Below are 6,213 nucleotides of genomic sequence, written 5' to 3' on the forward strand. Positions count from 1 at the left end.
ATCCAGTCTTTTGTTGATAAAGGATGACATTAATCTTTAACTGCTTCAACCCCAGGAGCTTAAGGAAGGCTGGAATGCAGGTCGAAGGCACGAAATGGGAGGGTAGTCAGGCAATGACAGAAGCATCTGGTTTATTCACCCAGCCAGAAGAAGTTGGGTGTGATCACACTGTTGGATTTGGGGACAAAGCTGAGAAAACTCACTTTAGAGACAGATACTTGATATGAAAGCTTTATTTTCTGTGTTCAGGATCTGAACTGTCCTTGAAGGAAGATAGTACAACATTTTTAAAGAATGAGAACGCAAAGTATGGGGAGTGGGGTGGGCTGTTGCATTAACCAATCATATTTTGATACAAAGGGGTTAAACAAAGAAGTTGTCCCTACATATCTTGTAGGCAGGATACATTGAAGGTTGAAGGTTTTCTGGGTAGGTTGCTGTCCTTGTTCCTCCACTGGAAGTCCTACCTGGTTGCAGGAAGTGGCCACTTCTGGATCCATATCCCCAACTCCTAGCAGTCTCAGCTAGAGTCAGCTCCATAGACCCTCTTGGACCTCCCCTCATCGCAGGTCTCTGGCAAGTCCTAGAGATTGCCTTCCCACCCACTGCTGATTTCTCTTCGGTCTCCCCTGCTCTCCTTACACCTGATCCTCTCCCACACTCACCCTGCTCCCTTCCGCATCCCCTCTCCCACTCAGTTCCCTCCTTCCATCCACCTCTGATATTTATTTTGTTTCTCCTTCTGAGAAAGATACAAACATTCTCCCTTAGTCCCTCCTTGTTATTTGGCTTCTTTGGGTCTTTTGATTATACCATGGTTATCCTGTATTATGGCTACTATTCACTTATAAGTGAGTACGTATCATGCATGTCCTTTTGGGTCTGGGTTACCTCACTCAGGATGATATTTTCTAATTTCATCCATTTGCCTTCAAAATTCATGATGTTCTTGTTTTTAATAGCAGAGTAGTATTACATTGTGTAAATGAAGTACATTGTCTTTACCGACTTTGCAGTTGAGGAACATCTTGGTTGTTTCCAGTTTCTGGCTATTATGAATAAAGCTGCTATGAACATAGTTGAGCAAGTGTCCTGGTATGGTGGAGCATCTTTTTATTATATTCCCAGGAGCTGTATAGGTGGGTCTTCAGGTAGAACTATTCCCAGTTTTCTGAGAAACCACTAAAGTGATTTCTAGAGTGATTATACAAGCTTGCACTCCCACCAGCAGTGAAGGAGTATTCCCCTTGTTCCATAATCTTTCCAGCGTGTGCTGTTCCTTGAGTTTTTGATCTTAGCCTTATAGGTGTAAGATGGAATCTCAGAGTCATTTTGATTTGCATTTCCCTGATGACTAAGGAAGTTGAACATTTCTTTAAGTGTTTCTCTTCCATTCAAGATTCATCTGTTGAGAATTCTGTTTAGCTATGTACTCCATTTTTTACTTGGGTTATTTGGTTTGTTGGAGTTTAACTTCTTGAGTTCTTTCTATATTTTGGATATTAGCCCTCTGTCAGATGTAAGCTTGGTGACGATCTTTTCCCAATCTGTAGGCTGCTGTTTTGTCCTAATGTTTCTACCTTTCCTTGGTAGAAGTTTTTCAGTTTCACAAGATTCCATTTATTAACTGTTGACTTTAGTGCCTGTGCCATTGGTGTTCTGTTCAGGAAGCTGTCTCCTGTACAGATGAGTTCAAGGCTATTCTCCACTTTCTGTTCTATTAGATTTAGTGTATCTGGTTTTATGTTGAGGTCTTTTATCCATCTGGACTTGAGTTTTGTGCAGGGTGATAAATATGGATCTGTTTACATTCTTCTACATGCAGACATCCACTTAGACCAGCACCATTTGTTGAAGAGGCTTTCCTTTTTCCATTGTATGGTTTTGGCTTCTTTGTCAAAAAAATACATGTCCATAGGTATGTGGGTTTATTTCTGATCTTTGATTTGACTTCATTGACCAATCTGTCTGTTTCTATACAAATACCATATAGTTTTATTACTATTGCTCTGTAGTACAGCTTGAAATCAGGGATGGTGATACCTGCGGAAGTTCTTTTATTGTACAGGATTGTTTGAGCTATCCTGGGATTTTTGTTTTTCCATATGGAGTTGAGAATTGTTCTTTCAAGATCTGTAAAGAATGGTGTTGGAATTTTGATGGGAATTGCATTGAATCTGTAGATTGATTTTGGTAAAATGGCCATTTTTACTATGTTAATCCTACCAATCCATGAGCATGGGAGATCTTTCCATCTTCTGAAACCTTTCTCAATTTTCTTCTTTGGAGACATAAAATCCTTGTCATACAGGTCTTTCACTTGCTTGGTTACAGTTACAACAAGAATTTTATATTATCTGTGGCTATTGTGAAGGGTACTGTTTCCCTAACTTCTTTTTCATTCAGTTTATTACTTGTATAAAGGAGGGCTACTGATTTCTTTGAGTTAATTTTATATCCAGAAACTAAAAGTATTTATCAGCTGTAAAAGTTTTCTGGTAGAATTTTTGGTGTCATTTATGTATACCATCATATCATTTATGGATAGCAATACTTTGACTTCTTCCTTTCCAATTTGTATCCCCCTTGATATCCTTTAGTTGACTTATTGCTTTAGATAGAACTTCAAGTCCTAGATTGAAGAGATAGAGAAAGAGTTGACAGCCTTATCTTGTCCCCAATTATAGCGGAATTATTTTAAGTTTTTCCCCATTTAATTTGATGTTGGTTATTGGCTTGCTATATAAAGACTATATTGTGTTTAAGTATGTACTTCATATCCCTGGTTTCTCCAAGACTTTCATTATGAAGGAGTGTTGGATTTTGTCAAAGGCCTTTTTGACATCTAATGGAAGGATCATGTGGATTTTTTTTCCTTTAAGTTTATGGTGGATTAAACTGATGGATTTTCATATATTGAACCACCCCTGCATCCTTGTGATAAAGCCTACTTGATCATGGTAGATGATATCTTTGATGTGTTCTTGAATTTGGTTTGCAAGAATTTTATCGAGTAGTTTTGCATCAATGTTCATAAGGGAAATTGGTGTGAAACTCTCTTTCTTTGTTGAATCTTTGTGTGATTTAGGTATGCGGGTGTCTGTGGTCTCATATAATGAGTTGGGCAATGATCCTTCTGTTTCTATTTTGTGGAATAGTTTGAAGAGTGTTGGCATTAGCTCTTTTTTGAAAGTCTGGTAGAATTTTGTGCTAAAGCCATTTCCCCTAGGGCTTTTTTTGATTGAGAGACTTTTAATGACTACTTCTCTTTCCTTAGGAGTTATACGACTATTTCAATATTCTACCTGATCTTGATTTAACTTTGGTAAGTAGTACCTATTTAGAAGATCATCCATTTACTTTAGATTTTCTAATATTGTGGAGTAGAGGCTTTTGAAGGAAGACCTAAAGATTTTTTTAATTTCCTCGGTGTCTGTTGTTATGTCTCCCATTTTGTTTCTTATTTTGTTAATTTGAATACTGTTTCTATGCCTTTTGGTTAGTTTGGATAAGGATTTGTCTATCTTGCTGATTTTCCCAAAGAACCAGCTCTTGGTTTTGTTGATTCTTTGTATTGTTCTCTTTGTTTCTAATTGATTGATTTTATCCCTGAGTTTGATAATTTCCTGCCATCTACTCCTTTTGGGTGTGTTTGTATCTTCTTTTATTCTAGAGCTTTCAGGTATACTTTTAAATAATTAGTATGAGAACTCTCCAATTTCTTTATGAAGGCACTTAGTGCTACAAACTTTCCTCTTAGCACTGCTTTCATAGAGTCCCATAAGAGTACCCTTGTTTTCATAGAACCATAGAAAGCCTTTGATTTATTTCTTTATTTCTGTTTTGACCCAGTGGTCATTGAGTAGAGAGTTGTTCAGTTTCCATGAATTTGTAGGCTTTCTGTTGATTCTGTTGTTGTTGAAATCAGGTTATAATCCATGGTGATCTGATAAGATGGAAGGATTTTTTTCAAACTTCTCATATCTCTTGAGGTTTGTTTTTGACTGAGTATGTGGTCAATTTTAGAGAAGGTTCCATGAGGTAGTGAGAAGAAAGTATATTCTACTGTGTTAGAGTGAAATGTTCTGTAGATATTATTAAGTCCACTTGATTCATCACTTGTTAGTTTCATTAATTCTCTGTTTAGTTTCTGTCTCAATGACCTGTCTATTGGTGAGAGTAGGGTGTTGAAGTATGTCACTACTAATGTGCAGAGTTCAATGTGTGGTTTAAGCTTTAGTAATGTTTCTCTTATGAATGTGGATGCCCTTGCCATTGGGAATAGATGTTCAGAATTGAGACGCCATCTTGGTGGATTTTTTCTTTGATGAGTATGAAGTGTCCTTCCCCATCTTTTTTGGTTACTTTTGGTTGTATATTTCTTGTCTTTTGGTTTTTCCTTGTAATTATTAATTTCTTGTATTTTCTTGGGTGTAGTTACCTTCCTTCTATTAGAATTTCCTTCTAATATCCCTTATAGGGCTGGATTAGTGGAAAGATTTTGTTTAAATTTGGTTTTGTCATGTAAAATTTTGGTTTTTCCATGTATGATAATTGCAAGTTTTGCTGGGTATAGTAGTCTGGGCTGACATCTGTGGTCTCTTAGGGTCTGTATGACATCTGTCTAGGCTCTTCTTGCTTTTAAAGTCTCTGTTGAGCTGTCAGGTGTAATTCTGATAGGTCTGTCTTTGTATGTTTCTTGACCTTTTACCTTGCAGCTTTTAATATACTTTCTTTGTGTTTTGATTGCATTTAGTGTTTTTTTTTTTTTAAGCCTATAGCACCCGGTATTCCCAGGTGGTCTCCCATCCAAGTACTAACCAGGCCCAACCCTGCTTAGCTTCCGAGATCGGACAAGATCGAGTGCATTCAGGGTGGTATGGCTGAAGACACATTTAGTGTTTTTATTATTATGTGGCAAAGGGATTTTCTTTTCTGGTCCAATCTGTTTGGTGTTCTGTAAGCTTCTTGAACATTTATAGTAATCACTTTCTTTAGGTTAGGGGCATTTTCTTCTACTATTTTGTTGAAGATATTTTGGGGACGTTTAATCCGGGGATCTTCTCCTTCTCTTCCTATTATGCTTAAGTTTGGTCTTTGCACAGTGTCCCAAATTTTCTGGGTGTTTTGTGTTAGAAACTTTTTGGATTTGGCATTTTCTTTGGCCAGTGTACCCATTTCCTCTATGGTATCTTCTATGCCTGAGATTCTGTTTTCCATCTCTTATATTCTGTTGTGATGCTTTTGTCTATAGACCGTGTTCTCTTCCCCAGGTTCTCCATCTTCAGGGTTGACTCTGTTTGTGTTTTCCTTATTGTGTCTATTTCATTTTCAGGACTTGAAGAGCTTTATTCATTTTCTTCACCTTTTTGATTATATTTTTCTGTCTTTCTTTGTATTTATTCCTTTCCTCTTTAAAGGCTTCTACCTGTTATATTGTATTTTCCTGTATTTCTTTAAGGGATTTATTTATTTTCTCTTTAAAGGTCTCTATCATCTTCATAAAATGAAATTTAAAGTCATTGTCTAGCTCTTCAGGTGTATGAGGTTGTCCAGGGCTTGCTGTAGTAGGGGAGCTGGGTTCAGATGGTGCCATATTGCCCTGGCTTTTGTTGATTGTGTTCTTGTTCTGTCCTTTAGCCATATGATTGTCTCTAGTATTGGCTGGCCCGATAGTCCTGGTTGTAATAGGCTCCTAGTTGTCTTGGGTGGCAGCAGGTCTCTAAGGAAGCAGGATTAAATGTGGCCTTGGGACTGGAGTACAGGCCCTGAATTTGCAGGGAGAGGTGTGGAACTGAAGATACAGAGAAGAGGGGATAATGTGGACCTCGTTGCTGCTAGGTTTGCAGTTGTCCCAGAAGGCAGGGAATTAGGGCATTGGGTATCTCACCTGGTTGTCCCAGGCAGCAGCAGGCCTCTAGGGAAGAAAGCTGAGCTGTGGCCAGGATAGTGGAATGCAGATCCAGGATTGCAGGTAGAGATGGGGACTAGGAGATGGAGCACAGAGGGGATAGGGCAGATTCCATGGCTACTGGGCTGTGGGTATTTCTCACCTGGTTGTCTCTGGTGGTAGCAGACCTCCAGGGAGGCAGGCTGAGCTGGAATCCAGGGAGTGAGGGTAGATCCAGGATTGCAAGTAGAACAGACCACAGAGGGGATGGGCAGATCTCTGCCTACTGGGATTATTGGGAGCCAGTTTCAACCATTTTTGTT

General features: G+C 38.5%; 1 non-coding gene across 1 annotated transcript; it reads right to left on the minus strand.

The window, feature by feature from the left end:
* Positions 1–4,772: 4,772 nt before the first annotated feature.
* Positions 4,773–4,891, minus strand: LOC114618535. The gene has a single exon (XR_003710964.1). It is a non-coding gene; the product is annotated as a 5S ribosomal RNA (ribosomal RNA).
* Positions 4,892–6,213: the final 1,322 nt, after the last annotated feature.

Source organism: Grammomys surdaster, unplaced genomic scaffold, assembly GCF_004785775.1.
Source record: "Grammomys surdaster isolate TR1022 unplaced genomic scaffold, NIH_TR_1.0 142, whole genome shotgun sequence".
Taxonomy (NCBI): domain Eukaryota; kingdom Metazoa; phylum Chordata; class Mammalia; order Rodentia; family Muridae; genus Grammomys; species Grammomys surdaster.